A 17,107-nucleotide genomic window follows, 5' to 3' on the forward strand; every position below is an offset into this window, starting at 1 on the left:
ATATTACATCCAAATGGGAAATAAATCCAGGGATTCCACTTTTCAAATGTTTTATCCAATAAAGAAGGCCCAGTTGGACTTTTCGATATATCAGTGCTCTCAGCATACAAAAAACGATGGAATTATCTGCAGGATTCATTTTCTTCATTTCTTTTGGAAGCTGATAAATCCATTCCACTCCTCTAGGTCTGCAAAAATATGCAGAGCTCCAGTAACAAGAGATGGAAGGAAAGGATGCTCAGCAATGCAAAGTCATGTGTACCATTTGTCTGGAGCAGACCATGTTGTTATTTTGAGTAGAAAAGACAGAAATCTTACACAGGGTTCCAGGAGCAAACTTTACCAGACCATGTTTTCCTGGATTATGCTAGCAATTTAAAATTTGTAATGGACTATTTGCAAATAGTTAAGTACATATAAATTTATACTTTGAACATAGGACATTTTGCCTGTTCAGCACAAAATTTTCCACATAAAGAAATTGTCCTTTTGGAAAAATCCAGTACAGCCATTTCCATAAGCTTCAAGTATCTGCATGAGTCCTCAGATCAACAAGTACCACAAAGAAGTTGAGGTATCATTGTTTTTCTGTCTTCCACAGGGTTTTTGCTGGAGACTTTGATCGAGTACTGTGGACTCTTGCCTCCTTTCACATCAAGTGTAGAAGAGATGAGTCAGCTTTCTGGTATCATTGTCTTCTTCATTTATCCCCTGTTGTGTAAATAATGAACTATTCAAATTACCAAGATACTTTCTTTATTAAAATTAATAGTGATACAGTTAAACTATATTTAATCTAAATCACATAGCTCCCACTGAAATAAGTGAAATATATCACCAAAAAATATACATTTCTACTCTGCATTTCATTAATGAATTTCATAAGCCTAATCAGCCTTGAATATACCTTTACTTTAGCTCTTCACAAGATTAAAATAAATGGTAACATACTACTCTTCTCTAATTACATTGTTGACTTAAAATCAGCCATCAGCTTTAATGAGTTCAGTGAATGCAGTAATGAGGGCATTGTGATTTTTTTTTGTATTATTAGTTGGGGAGAGAGGTAGTTGACATAATGAAAATTGATCTCTCATCACCCAAGAAAACCTATGTTCCCTGTATTTCCCCCCCCCGAGTAAATATGACAGCAAAACTCTTGCTTGTAACTTAGATGCCGCACTTTCTATAAATGACTGAACAATTTTTTTCTCCTACAGTTTAAAGGCTCTGCTTCATGCTCCCTCTCTTAGTAGAGATTCTGTATGCTTAAGATCACCACAATCTCCATCCAGGTCTTCTCTGTGAATTAACCAAGTTTATTCAATCTTTCTGCTGAAGTCACATTTTCCACATGTCCAGGTTCTCCCTACAGGCTCTCTCCTGCAGATCTATGGGAAGTCCATGGGACCACAATGACAAACTGTAACAAACTGTCGGCAAATATTTTTCGTATCACAAAAACACATCCAAAATCACTGTGGAAATAATATCTGGTTCAGTTATTCTTGTCCTTAAGGGCCAGATACAAAGCCCTGCATAGACGAGTATGTGAAGCTCTTCATCAACACTAATTTTTAACTTTTATTAATTCATTTTGATGGCAAGTATTTAATTAGATACAGAAAGTAAAGGAGAGTTGGGATCCAGGAAGCATGTTTTTGGATGACTGTCCATTTCGGGAAGTTCACATTCTTCCTAGTACAGTTACTGGCACTACCAGGTATTTTTCAGGGATTCCAGGCTGTTCTCAGTACTGCACAGGACTCCCAGGACTCCCAGTGGATATGAAGTGGTGGAAACACTACAGATAAACCGCATCCACAAATGGGAATTATCCCTTCATATTATCCAAACTCCAGAGCACCTGTGGTGACAATGTCATATTATTCTCTTGAAGCAATATGCTTATGTAAGAAATAAAAAATGTGTTTCAGCTATTACTCAAGGTCCCAATATTTGGAATTCAAGGCATTCAGAATTCATGCATACATTCATCACTTTGATTTTACTACTTGAGTATTGAAGGTACACTTAGCTATGGATAAATCACCTTTTATCTTTGACTGAAAGCTCTGCATAACAAATTATGCCCAAACTAATATTTTTTCTTAAAAAGCATCTACTTTTTCAACAACTGACTTTATGGCTGTCACTTTTTTGTAGGAAGTGATTTTTTTTTCTAGTAAGGGATTTTGCAGTAAGTGATTATCACTAAAATAGAAAATCAGATGGGGTGCATGGATTTACACACTGAGATTGTTCTTTTCACCGCCCTCTCTCCCCCAAAAATAACACCACCACCACCACCACCTTTGCAGGACATGCAGAGAGAGAAGGAATAGCCTTTTGTCCTACTGAGTGACGTGACCCCAAGGTAAATCCTGGCTTGGAGCTTAGTGCCTAGTACTTTGCCAGGTCCCAGGGCTCTGGCTGTGTTAGGAAGGAGGAAAGTAGGAGACGGAGATCTCAAAGTTGTAGAAGTAATTTCTTCTTTCAGCTACACTTCTCCATTGCCTTTGAATTGCCTGCAATGAATGTACGTAGCTCAAATTGAAGTACTTTAGTCATTCACACTTAAGAATATCATGACCAGAGGAGAGGAATACACACAGCTCCCTAGAACAGGAGGGATAGAATGACATTTTAATCACATATTTTAAAAAACATTTGTGAAGCAGGAAAAAAACAATCACCAGTGACAGTTCAGTATAATGATCCCTTGTTTTCATACAGATAGTGGCTTTCCACTGGGATGAAATTGCAGTTATTACAGATATTGAGGAGGGGTGAAAAATGCACATACTTTTCAGGGATTTTAGAGCAGAGTGAAGAAAATGATAGATGAGATGCCTGGTTACAAAATGCTTTTGTTCCTGCTTCCATCAGTGCATAAGGGTGCTGACCTGCTTTAGTATTCATTAAAGGTCTCTTTACCAAACAAAATTGAAGATGTAGAGTTTTTCTTTTATTATAAGTAGTTTTTATAACCATTTTTATGATTATAATATATTCACATCATAACATTCAAGGAAATAATTGCCATTTTGTATCAGAAGCACCCAATATTGAAATTAACTGGAGGCTGACAAAATATGTATTTTTACACATCTCCCTGTGGCAGGTGCAAAGCATTTCACTAATTTCTCAGGTTCTGGACATCTTTCTTCCTGCTTGGAGAAGGTGGAGGGATGGAGCTCCATGGCAGACAGCAGGTTTTCTGAGTTGTAGCCGCCCTGGGATTTGCAGCAATGATCTTCATGAGAGATTTGACAGTAGCTCCATCCTGGTCTATTCTTTCAGTGTCAGTTGCTATTCAGCTGCTGGCCAGATCTGATGCAAAGTAATGGTATCTTACAAAAAAACCCCTTCTTAAAACAAGATACTGCATCTCCTTCATCTCCTGGGAGATACAGGCAGTCAAATTCTCATGTCTGCACAGGTCAGGTGCTCTCAGTCCTCATGGCTTTAATCCCTTTTGCCTTCTTAGCTCTCTGGAGAAGGTCAAAACAAATGGTATTGACTCCAGGCATGCAAAATTTCAAAATCTCATTAGTTTCATTGTTTCAGCACTTGGAGATTTTCGTTAATGACCTTTCTGTGCCTCTCATGCCAGCAAGAAGTGTCCTGTGGGTTGCCCACAGCTTCAATAGCTGACAGATCATCAAAGATTTGCTTATAAAGCTAATACCATAGCATAATCCTGGCTTCCATGCCTCAAGTCACGTCTCAGTACCACAGTTTGCAAACGTTCCATTATTCCAGCATGCTACAACTACCATAACAACATTTTCCATTTCAGTGGAAACAGTTCCTAAGACAATTGATTTAGGTTTATTTTTTATAATTTTCTTTTCATGATTCCTGATTTTCAGATACTTGTCTCAGCACCTTTGAAAGTCAGTTCCTGTTTCTTTCACTAGAACATTACTTTGCAACTAGACCTGTTTTCACAGCTGCATGAATGATGAGAGATGGCAGGAAAGTCAGACTGCCCTCACTGGACAGTGGGAAGAGCAGGTGACATACAGTTTTCCACAACCCTTCACCAACCAGAAGCAAAATTACCAATCAAATGGCCACATGGTGTGGAGGACAGAGTGAAAGGTCTGAAAACTTACTGGACAAAGTTTTTGATGATCACTTTCTCTAAAATCAGTTTCTCTGATATTACCTATATGATCACCCTGAATAAGTCACCTGAAATCTTCACTGTACACCATGCATGGTGCACCTCTGCACACTGCTATATACGATCAAGATGAAAATGAACACTGAGTCTTTCAGGGGCTATGCCTAGAATCATATTCCACTCAACATTTTTTACTATTTTGAAGAGGTTTTAAAATATCAGGTCTTTGTTATACATAAGCATGGCGATCAAAAATAGATACACATGGAATTTAAACTGCTAAACGGGGCACATCAAGTATTTATGCAAACAGCAGCAGGCAATCCCATGTAAATGGTGTGTTTTGGCAGAGGTGTTAGTTTACTGACAGTGAGTTTTGCTTTGGTTTTTTGAGAGAAGCTTAAATCAGAAGATGCACCACTGCAGTGCCCAGTAGAAGCTGTCAGTCTAGTAATAAGGAGAGCTACACGCACACTTGGTTACCAGACTTGCACTGACATGATGGTATCTGGCAGCAAAAAGAGAAAGAAATGAAAGTTAAGATAATTTCCTAAACCACGTAGGTAATGATACAAGAGCACATCTCACTACACCTTACCTGATGCTGTCACCGAGCTGCCCAAGTTGAAGTGTCACAGGTAGATCTGGACTGGCAACATAACAGAGAATTTGAATGATTTTTGTTTTTTGCTGTGGTTTTTCTATACAGTAATGTTATCAATGTATTGCAGGTGCTTTGGGGCTTCACTTTTTTTTAGTGTAGCCTAAATTAGTCTGTGGCAAAGGGTAGGACTATGCTTTTACTCCTGGGGCAGTTGGTTCCAGGTGTACTGTACACATAAAAGCAAACTGTGGCTTGCACTCTGGTGCTAGGGGAATGGAGAAGAACACATTTGCAATGTCAATAGTGGCATACTATCTTGCTGCCACAGACTTGCCAAGGTAAGCACATCTCACTACACCTTACCTGATGCTGTCACCAGATGGGAATAAATATTATGCACTGACACAAAAAGGGGCTTGCAGGTCAGGATTTATAGACATTTTCACTTTACTACAAACTCATTTTGCAGTTTCATCCAAATCACAGTTTGCAGCACTTTAGATTTTCCCATTATCACAACTAAAGTAGATGTGATGCTTCGCAGAGGAGCAGTCACACTTCCTTCAAAAAAGTTCATAGAACCTTTGACCATCTTCCCAAGACAATTTCAATACTTGTGGTAGAAGGTTTTATTCATGCAAGAGAAAAGATAGAAACTGAGCCTAGAAGCACAATAAACATAAATCCATTCTGATACACTACGTGGGGCTTTTTTAGTTCTGTTCTTCACCACAGTTAGAAGTTATGGAAATCATATGTTCTTATGACGATGGAACACATGAACATGATTTTTGTGGCTTAGGCCTAGCAATATATCAAAAGAGTCATTAAACAAGGTGTTTCTTATGAGAATAAATACTGTGGTGCAAAATTATCATTAAGTCCAAAGCAGTTGCAGAAAAACAGTTATTGGCTTAAGTAATTAAGGAAGTTGAAAATTAGAAAATACCTTTTCTCATTTCTTCTCAGCAAGGCACTCAGTTCTCCTCACTAGTTCTAAAAATCACACCATTATCTCATTAAATCAACAGCTTGGACTTTCACACCATTGCATGTAATGTGCTCACTCTTTTCACTTGATGGTGTGAAGCACTTCCCTGGCAGAAGCATGTAAAACTTGAACTTTTCATCATTTGCCTGCAGGCTGAAAAACAAAACTGAAAAATTATAAGATTTGAAAAAAAAAACAACCTATTGTTTTGCTATTTTTCAGGAACATGGATCTTATTTGGAGATTTTAAGTTCAGTGTGTGTGAGAGATCACATGGACTTGGCTGACACAATATTTTGAACCTACTCTGAAAAAGTAGTCCCAAGTAAGAGAAAAGTACTTAAGAAGCAGAATTTGCATCAGAACTTTTAGAACTATTACAGGCTTTTAATAAAAATCAGACTCTATAAATGTTTTTCAGGCTTTTGAGAAAAGTTTTTCTGAGATGCATCCTTATGGAAAGACAATTTTGAAAGCTAACCCTAAGTTTTGTTATTTATGGCTTCAAAAAAAGATGAACTGATAAACAAGACATTATTGACTATTGAGCACTGGGGATATGAACAAGTCCATTTTGATCCCTTTTGAAACATGGTGATGAGTGACATGGTGACCAGTGACAGGGAAAGGCATGGAGCTGCGTCAGGGTAGGCTTAGGTTGGATATTAGAAAAAGATTCTTCCCCCAGAGGGTGGTTGGGCACTGGAACAGGCTCCTCAGGGAAGTGGTCACAGCACCAAGCCTGACAGAGTTCAAGAAAACATTTGGACAACAATCTCAGGTACGTGATGTGATTCTTGGGGCTGTCCTGGGCAGGACCAGGAGTCGGACTTTGATGATCCCTGTGGGGTTCCTTCCAATTCAGGATATTCTATGATTCTACAACAACGTAGGTAAGAAGAAAGTTCTGTACGTCCTGTTTTTATCAGGTAACAGGATGAGCTGGATTTCCTGTTGTGGCAGGTTTGGCCTAGCTGTTGCCAACCCTGGATTGGCCCCCCTTCCCCCTCCCAGAACCTTCCCAGCAAAGGAAAGGAAAAAAAACTGAAAAGAAATGCACTCTAAATAAACTGAACTGAATAAAAAGAATAAATTATATTTTCTAACATTTACAAACCACACTGTATACACAATACATAGGATCCCACCCCCAGGGGAAAGGGGAAGGGAGAAAAGGGGATTGATTAGCCGGAAAATAGGGAAGACACCAACCCAACCTAAAGAAACCTAATGAATCAAAACAAACACAATTAAAAACCTCAAGGAAGGGGAAAAAATATGAAACAATCTCACCCAGGACAGGAGAACCACCAACAACCGGAGGGACCAGACTCCAACCACCTCCCACCAGCTCCTCGGCCAAGAGAGAAGACAGCCAAACCACTCCCCCCCTGATACGTGGAAGACACATGTGGAATACTTGTAACTTCCTTAGATACAATGGTTACCGAGGAAGCCATGAGTCAAACCATTACACCTGTTCACTGTAGAAGTACAGATCAGTATCACCACCTTTAAACAATCTCTTACTAGTATTTTCATATTAAGAACATTTCTTTTAATCTTTTCCACGTTTCCATAAAACCATTGCAATTAAGACACATGCAGGTAGTCCCTAAAATGCCACAGCAGTGAAAAGAATTCAAAAAGTTTATTTGAAGGCAAGAACATGAAAAAATCTTACAAAGGAAAAACTGGCCACACTTCCAGAGCACAGGGCCAGAGAAAAGGCAAAAACCTCTTTTTGTTCCTGGGCTTTATCATTGCCTCTGGTCTCTCTCCCTCAGGCTCACTGTGAGGATTTATCTCTCCTCAGACTAGAGAGATACTGCATTTTTCCTCTGGTTTCCAAGGAGAAGGGTAAAAAAAAGTCCAGCTCTTTATGAGAAAAGTAGTCTTAGGCAGGAAAGGCTTCCTAACGAAAAAATAAGTTCTAGCTTCCAGTTAAAAATTCTTCCAAAAAGGGTACCTATGCCTACAACTATGTATTTATATCACTGCATTGACAAATAAATATTGAAACCCCTTTATACTGAGCTATGAACAAAAGTTTTGCCATAGAAATTGAAAGTTATGGTCTGAATTTCTCAGAATCTTATTAAATAGTAGGAAGTAATGAGAAAAAGAACAGAAAAGTGAAAAGATAAAAACATAAATATCTAGTGTAGAGATGCAAATCAAAACAGAAAGATGTTTTTCAGGAAAATGCAAACACCAAGTTAAACTGGAGTAGAGTACCTCTGTACATAAACAGAAAGGTGAGGAAAAAACATGTAACAGATAAATGTAAAATAGGTAAAAAAAATAGAAAGAACTTCAGTCAGACACAGGCCAACCTGCGTCCACATTGCCCTCCAAGAAACGGCCAAGTCCCTGGGGATGGTTCTCATTACACTCCCAACATGTATGAGCAAATTTTGCATTCAAAGAGAGTCTACAGAAGCTGTCACTTGGTGCTATTCTCACTTAGCAGATACCTAAAGGAGTTTCAGTTAGAGCCCAGGAAATCAGGCATCTGCCATCCTTTACAGTCATCTGTATAGTCTGTGAATGTGTGACTGATGTCCAGCAGGCAAGCCAACACCTTAGCCTTTCCCAGAGAGACCTCAGTGTTGTATCCTGTGCACAGACGCCACCTGCACCTACCAGGGTGGACACACAGCTATCTATGGGCATTTACCTGTTCCCTAGCACCAGAAAGTGGAGATCAACTCACTGCTTTTTCATTGCACCTCACTTCACAGACTTCAAGGATGATGGTAAGGAAAAGTGCTTGTTCTGCTGCAAAAAGTTATCAGTATCTGGTACTCCAGGTGCTGCATGCTAGAGAAACTCTTGTTCCAGTTGACTATGTTCCAGTTGTGGGATGGGAGCTTATATGTCTATTCATGCCTAGTTACTAAGAAATGTGAAGTCTTTAAATCAACCAAAACCCACTTTTGCCTAATGCAGCCAAGGGGTAGCCAAGGTGTTATTGGTAAAAACTAATATGTCTGTATATTCAACTATTTTAGTTCTATAGCATCACATTATTGCAAAAGTCTTATTGTCATTTAATGAGCAAAATTTTTCAAACATCATTTTTTTGAAACCTCCACTTACCCTGTCTCTTGAAAATACCAGCTTCTGTTTCTGAACGCTCACCAAAAGAAGGAGGATGGAAGAAAATCAAAACACACAGACTTGGTTACCTTTGTACAGGCAATGAATGGTATTGTGTTGTAAGTCAAAGCAACATACTGCAATTCTCAGAGAAATCTATAAAAAAGAGCCAAAGAGCTTATCTATATTATTTCTTCACCCTAAGCATCAACTGTCTTTCCTGACAGATTTCTCTCCAGCCTGTTCTTAAAGGCAATCTGACAGATCCCAGTATTCTCCTGGGAATTTATTTCAGCACTTCATTGCTTTGTTAAAAGTATATTCCTCATCCTGAAGCCAATTCCTTAGAAGAACAGCAGATGTAGGGAAGAATTTGATCTTCCTTCTTTTAGCTACTTTTATGGCAGTATTGAATTAGTGATCTGTGAGAAGATGAAAAGAAAAAAAAGGGAAGATCATAGGAAAGAAGAAATATGCAGTAAATTCTGTGACCTTATCTGGTCAGTCTTATATCTGCATGATTCTACAGTTTATGTATATCCTTTTTTAATTTGTTTGTCATTCATACTCTAATTAAATTCAATATCCATACAAGCCACATCTCTGCAGTAGAGGCTGTGCCAGTACACCATAGGATGTTATTATCTCATATATCTTAAGGGTAGTGCATTAGATTATATACGCCATAACATGCTGTTTGCTTTACCACAACACCATGACTCATGTTCAGCTTGTGAACCACTGTAACCCATAAACAATAACCTCCCCTGCAGTGTTTCTGCACTGTGCTCACTCTGTACATGACTATCCCTACCTACGTTTGCAACTCTTTCTGTTAAATTCCATTCTACTTCTTTCTAAATGATTCCTAAAAAACAAAAAAAATCGAGAAAAATCTAATCCTATCCTTCAACAAGTTTGAAATCCTTGGGAGCTTCAGATTCACTAAGCTCTGAACTATAAGGAGTCCTGTTCCAAAGACAAACCTTTCAGTCCTTTCAGATTTTAGTCTCATATTCCAAACAGTCCTCCTTCAAAAATTTTAGGAAGGAAAAAAAAGTCCCAATCTGATGATGTTACATGTGTGTAACAGATGGCATTAATGACTACCAAATTAAATATTTAGGCATGCTAGAACAATACTTATTAATTCAGTTATGAGAACTAATCTAAAAACAGAGTTATGTAGGCAAAGACATGTTTTGTTCCACCCCTAAATGACATATAAAATCTTTCCTTGTATTTCTCAGTCAGACAGTCCATCCCTTGAAACTTATGAGAAAATGGTTATTTTTCAAGCAGTACATGTGCTAATGCAGTATCTGTTTGAAAACACAAGGAAAGTAAAAGCTCCAATTATAAATGGACTTCTTTCATTCTTTTGATGACTAGTCTCAGGTTGTAAAAGTAATCCTTTTTGGACACCTCTCATCTAATTTAAGAGTAATGCTTTTCTTTAGATGCCAAAAGGAGTGTGAACCCTGAGTGTGATCTCACTTTCAAACGGGGTTAAAAAAAGTAAAGCTGATTATCAGTGTTGAACAAAGCATGATCCACTTATGGTCAAATTCTACATGAAAATGCCTTTTCTTTCATTGAAATTTATTCAAAGAACAGATGGATAAGGGCTTTTTTAACATTTAGAAAGGTCTCTTAGGTGTTTAGAAATGATGCTATATTGAAGCTTACCAGCAAATGGCCTAGGGCAGATAAAAACAAGAAGGTAAAAAAGCTTGACAGTTATAGAGGACCAAATATTACTTTGAATACTTTCAGAAATAAGCAATATATTTCCTTAGACACTCAAGACGCATACAGAAAGCAAAATATACACTGTATCTTTCTATAATTTAAGTGTGTGACTTCCTTAACAGTGAGGGATGAATGAATTCTTGGACCATACCTGTGTTATTCCTCTACAACTCCTTTTCTGATATTAGCAACATCAGTAGAAAGAACTACTGAGGAAACTTGTATTGCTCAGGCAGTAAGCAGAGCAGCCCTGCATTCAGTGCATACAAAATACATGTATTCCTGCAAGTGAATGGAATGCACCCCAAAACAGACCATAAAGTCTCAAAAATGGACTCCAGAAGTATGCTAACGATGGCTAGTTTATTGGAAGCTACTCAAGATTTCTCTTTAGTACAGTCTATCCCACCCAAAGGAATAAAATTGTCCTGGTCAACATCAACAGTGGATCCCTGATTAAGTGGATGACTTGGATATGTAGAGGGCAACTGGGCCTAAAAGGAGCCTATAGACTGAAATAACTGGATGTTTCTACTCAATAAATGAGTAGTGACAAATGCAAGTTATGTGTGCCTGTAATTCCTGCTCTCTCTGCATTGTAGAAGACAAAAATCCTTATCTTGGAAAAACATCTGTCTTTGCGCTCCTGCAGTACCATCAGGACTTCTAGTAAGAGCCGTATGCAGGTGAGCGGGTGCACATGCTGGCGGGCTGTAGGGAAGAATAAACCTGAAATCCAATCACATCTTTCCAGCAGTGCTATCTAGGAGAGCAACATGGATCGCTGAAGTCCTTTGTTTCCTGAACTTCCTAGAAGCTACCCAAAAGACTGTTACCTTCAATATTCACTGAAAGTTACTGCAACCACAGTATCAATTTTAGGGACACCTATTAATTGTTTCAGCACTTTGGCGACACTTAAGGCTGTCGTACTGGAAGTGAGAAAGATATTTGTTTTAAAAAAATAGTAAAAAGTAATCATAGTGGGAATGGAAAAAGCAATATTCTTGAGCAACAATGGAAGTGGTTATTTGCTTAATGTATGCACCTTTTTAAAAATCCAGTTTTTTTACATACTCCAGAAGCACATGGAGGTGGTAACACAGAGCATGAAAATACTTCAATTTTTTTAAGGGATTCATGGAAGGCAAAACACAGCAGCTGTAATGTTAAATTCTGATAATTTAAAAGATGTTGCTCTGTCATTATTATAACTCATAAAAAATGTATTGTTGCCATAACAACCGCTTCATCATGTGTAAGCCTGCCTGAAAAACTCAAGCTTTTTTTCATCAATCAGATACATGGGCCCAAAATTGAAAATAATTCACCAATATATTCCTGATGCATTCTCTCTTGTAAAATGAACTTAAATGCACACAATTTTTTTTAACAATTATTATTTAAAAAACACACACACACACTTAAAAAAAGCCTATTATCAAAAGAGTTTAATGTATTCTCTTTTTCCTTCAAGGCAGAAAATTTGTGTCAGAGAGTGACAGCATTTCTTCAGACGGAATAGAGTCGATGAATGCATTCAATGTACATTCTCTTCACTGCCATTATTTTCCTGAGGCTCCACCATATATCATTTCAATAACACTCAACATAAAACCCAGATGGTGGCAGGACTTGTAAATGATGTAGTGTGGCAGCCCCTGCATACATGCAAGGATTCATTGAAGAGAATTGCATTTTAATGGCAGTAGAAGGTATGCCACCTGGCTCAAACTGATAAAAACCCCACAGAAACACAACCACATTTCATATCCTAAGGGTCTGAGAGAGATGGTTGAGTACAAGACCTGCTATTAAAGTTTTATAGTCCAAGCAGAATCCTGTAGCAGAGCTGGACATACAGAAAGATGAGCAGCATGCCCCCACACCCTATGGCAGGCCATCCTAGAGCTGCTGCAAGGCACAGGTGTCTGCTGAGATGGAGAGCAGTGCAGTCACACTGATCTTGGCTGCCCAGAAGTCATCTCTGCAGCACTGGCCACTTCTTTCCTATCCTACATCTCCATGGAAAACAGTTTCCTCAGACTGTGACACCCTTGGGCTGAAGCCCCCAGTCTGAAGCAGTCAGCATAATTACTTAACTTGAAGTCCCATTTCCAGGGACCCTAAGGATCAAGTTAGGGGGCACTGGTTGAGCTTAGAACAAAAATTTTGGTTTTGATGAAGGAAGAGTTTAAGTTACACTCCCCAAATTTTAGTTTTCACAAACTGACATTTTCCAGCAAACTCTTATTTTCTTGGATTTTTGTTTGTCAGCATTCCTCTGCAACACAAATGTTGTTTAATGTGCTCCATTTGACAATAAATGTAATGTATCGCTACTTTCCATATGGGTATTTTCTTCAAATTTTGCTCATTTTTCAGTCTTAAGTCTTCTTAAGTGAAATTCAACAAGTAATTACTTTTTTCCTACCATATTTTCCTCTTATTTAAATATGAATAAATCCCATAACAATCTTGCTTTCTTTGCTTCCTTTTCTTTGTGTTTCCCGATTTTTTTTCAGGATGACCAGAAACAGCCTAAATGTTTCTTGTGCTTATACAGTCACTGCTGCTAAGTGCCCAAACTAGCTTTAGAAGTGGAAAGAATGTTGTGCACCATTTGTTATACAGTTCAGGCTTCATCAGGTATCCCTTATGGAGATGGAACATACCAGAAATATGTTTCTCTTTCAACTGAAATCCTATTCTATTCTGCTACTACATTTTTTTTCACATGCTTCCAGAGACTGTGCTAAATTGACCTCTAAAATGCAGGAGAAAACAAGAAAATAGCACATAGAATTTACATAGTTCAGAGGAATATATATCTGTTGTCAGAGAATGGTGGATTAGAGAAATCACAAATCTGATTCATTCTGCCAATTCCTGACTTTCCTCTGTTATCTTACAGAAATGCACAAACAACTGGTAAAATGCCAGTCTTTGGCATACAGCTGCCTTGTTGATAGCTCCCACCCACAGGAGTGGGGACGATTAGAAATTACTTTGGAAAAGGTTCATGAGAAAGAGGAAGAGATAAAAGAGGAAGATAGGATAAAACCACAAGTGAATTCAATCCATAGGTTCAGGGAATGGACAAATGCAAAGCAAGAAAGAAATATGTTAGCCTCAGCCACCAACAGATTATTTCTCTCTCAAGTCACATGCTGAGTCACGGGCACTATAAGCAGCAACTTTAGGAAACGTGATTGTTTGTCAGTTGAGACACTATGTGAAAGGTCCCTCAAAACACCGATTTGCTTTGGAAATATTTTGGGTCATGCAAGAAATACACAAAACAATCTTCCCTGAAATCCAGCTGTCTGTTCAGTCAGTTCTGTTTTCCTATTAAAAGGTTATATGTTAAACTCAGTACTAATGAGGAGAAAAATAATGACATTCAAACTCCATCCCCAAATGAATCCCTCCTAGAAGTTTTTCTTGTTAAATGTCGAGATCCTTAAGCAATCGTATTTCTAATTCACACACAGGCATACTATGCTTGCATATTTAACCATGTTTTCCTGATTTCTGTCTTACAGACTGAATCACTAGCTGAAATGTCCCCTCTAGCCACATTTAAAATCTTGATTATAATCCTTGATGAAACAGGGAAGTGAACAGCCCTTGTATTTAATCATAATAAATTAAACTAATGAGCTTTCCTGGCAGATTTATTACTTTTCATATGGATGAAGTTCCACTGGCTGATCATATGCAAGCCAAAGAAAGTCTTATATAAGGGGAGGGGGCAGTACATGCCTGATAAGTTCCTAAGAATAACTGGGCTTGTACTTTTCATTCACACTGGTATGAGGACCAGAGAGGAAGAGTCAAAGGCAAAGTTTGGAGACTCGGTAATGAGATGAAGAGATGCAAAATGGTGTCAGGGGTGGTTTTAACTAATAGCAGTCCCATCTGACACAAGGAGATGGGCTTTAGTTCTTTAGCATTGTATTCACATAGTGCAACATAGTGACTCTTTCGGTATCACTCTAAATTACATTCTCCAAAATTGGACATACTAATTGAAGACTATACATGCAAAAATGTGATATTGTCCATGTAACTCCATGCAGCAGTTGAAGCACTGAGATTAGCTCAGTTGGTTAAAACTTGGTTGGAGTAATGCCAAGGTCATGGGTTCAATCCCCTGTGTGGACCATTGACTTCAGAGTTGGACTTGATGATCCTTGTGGGTCCCTTCCAACTCAGAATAGTCTGTCATTCTGTGAAACACCTTTCCTTTTTCACCAGGAAAACCACCTCAGGGTGGAGTTCAGTCTTGACCCTGCAGAACTGTTTCTCTGTAACAGGAGGAACAAAGCCTGGATTCTGAGCTGCAAAATCAGATGGGAGAGCTTTTCTCCTTGAGCTCCTGGCCTCTTTCAAGTTTTACCTGAACAATAGTATGCCCTCTTCTCACCCTTGTCTCTAGGCTGTACCAATGTTGGCTGATAGCAGAAGAGGAAAAGGCGTCCCTCAGTGGGAGGTCACAGTTGAAGAGAGCTGTGATCATGCAGAAACTTTGATGGGCAGCAGTTAGCTACAGGACTGCAGATGGTGTAGCAATAAAGATAAACAAAGTTTAAGGCTTGAAAGAACTCAAAAATCTCCATATCTTAGTTTATTAATTTGCCCTTGCTATTCTTTCTCCCATTCTTTTTCTCCTGACAATCAGATAAAGTGTGGGAGTCTCCTGACAATCAGATAAAGTTTTCCACAAGGCGAAGTCAATCATTGCCCTGCAACTCCCAACAAGGTGAACTTAGTCACTGCTTAAGCGGGATTATGTCTGAGTCAATTACTGCAGACTTTCTACATGCCACATGCTTGCTACTTCACCCTACTTAGAGAGAAAAGTATTTTGAAATGCAATTCTACAATGTTGTTTTCAGACTTCTTTCTGATGTGCTTTTAAAAAAACAGAAGGAAAACTTTTAATGTTTCTATTTCTGAAATTGTGGTCATTCATAATCACTGTTGACCACATAGTGCCGGTCCAAAGACATGGTTAAAATTTGTAGACATTCCTTTCGAAGACCATTCGTGTTGCAGGCACCTTGTTAAAAGAAATGAGGAATGTTGTCTTCTATTGCAGATAGAAGTTGTTCCAGACACTGGTAGCAAACTCGGGCATCAAAGAATTTCTGGTCCAGCAGAGCCCTCACAGCCCTGATCCATATATCAACTGGATACTAGATACTGCAGGGCACTATCTCTGTAATTATTTTCTTCTGACTTTTTTTTCTCATTTCATGAAATAACAAGAAAAATCTTCCATCCAAAAGCAAACCAAGACACAGAGATACATTGCAAAAGTGACAGTGAGAAAGCTGGGATGCTGCTTCATTATAGGGTTATGGTCTACTGACATGAGACTGACATTCCCATAGCAAAAACCAAACAAGCTCTGCCTATGAACATTCATTTTTCTCCCTCCTGCATACCTCTCTCAGAAGTGGTAGTCCTCTGATAATTACTGCTGGATTACCCCTGGGAAATGGGTAAAATGGGGCTTCAAGCACACTATGCAAAGGCAAGCACAACAAAAACAGGAACAGTGATACTAAATTCCAGGATGTTCTTACTTTCCTTTTGTCTACATTTGCTGGGTTTGGGTGATTACAGATTCAGTGTAGCACACATGTAGAATTTATTGAGAAGGACAAGTGGAAGCAAACCTTTTTCTGCCCAGCACGTGCACTCTTGCATGATTACTGCAGGAAGAAGCATTTATACAGAAAAGCAAATCTTGATTGTTCTTCATTCTTAAATTGTTTGATTACATCTGGTAAATATTGTGCCCTTAAGTAATTTAATAATTCAGTTTTGCACTTTGAAATAATATTAGTGCTGTATGAAAGGTTACCTGGAGGGCCAATTCTAATTACTGAATACATCCTGCATAAAAATATTCAAAATTATTTCCAAACATTTGCCAATCCCATCTTCAAAAATATGCTTTTACATAGATATTTTAATTTCAGTGTGCCCATCTAACTTCATTTATTTTTCTGATTTAAATGCTAGGCTACTCCAGTTGTGGATTCCTGGATATTTTGGAAACAGGTGGCTGATAAACTAAGTTCTGGTTGAGAGGAGAGTATTAATCAATATACTATAATTTGCAAGACACTTAAGACTTGAATTCCCCATTAAATCTAAATCTACCCTCACAAGACACCAATTATGGAAATGTATTTATATATTTCAGTGATCTTAGTTACACATCTACATCTGCCTCAGAGACAAATGAAAAAATACTGCTGCAAGTTAAATATAGAGCTATTAGGCACATGAGAAGGTAGATGCACTACCACCTATTACAACAGAATTTTATTTCTGTACATTTATAATTGTTCCATAGCTGACAGATAATTTCCAAATACAATCATGGAGCAGAAACAGATGAAAATCAGAAATTAGTTGTAATCTTTCAGTATAAAAAACACTCAGACTTTTATATTGATCACAGTCCCAGACTCAAGGCAAGGTCTCAGCTGGGGTGGAGGTCTGGTTT

General features: G+C 38.3%; 1 long non-coding RNA gene across 1 annotated transcript; it reads right to left on the reverse strand.

Moving 5' to 3' along the window:
• Nucleotides 1–1,800: 1,800 nt before the first annotated feature.
• On the reverse strand, nucleotides 1,801–7,083 carry LOC139670973 (uncharacterized). The gene is made up of 5 exons (XR_011697618.1): nucleotides 7,021–7,083; nucleotides 5,686–5,880; nucleotides 4,731–4,781; nucleotides 4,606–4,640; nucleotides 1,801–3,494 (listed from the first exon to the last, which is right to left on the reverse strand). It is a non-coding gene; the product is annotated as an uncharacterized lncRNA (long non-coding RNA).
• Nucleotides 7,084–17,107: the final 10,024 nt, after the last annotated feature.

Source organism: Pithys albifrons, chromosome 4, assembly GCF_047495875.1.
Source record: "Pithys albifrons albifrons isolate INPA30051 chromosome 4, PitAlb_v1, whole genome shotgun sequence".
In the NCBI taxonomy this organism is placed as follows: domain Eukaryota; kingdom Metazoa; phylum Chordata; class Aves; order Passeriformes; family Thamnophilidae; genus Pithys; species Pithys albifrons.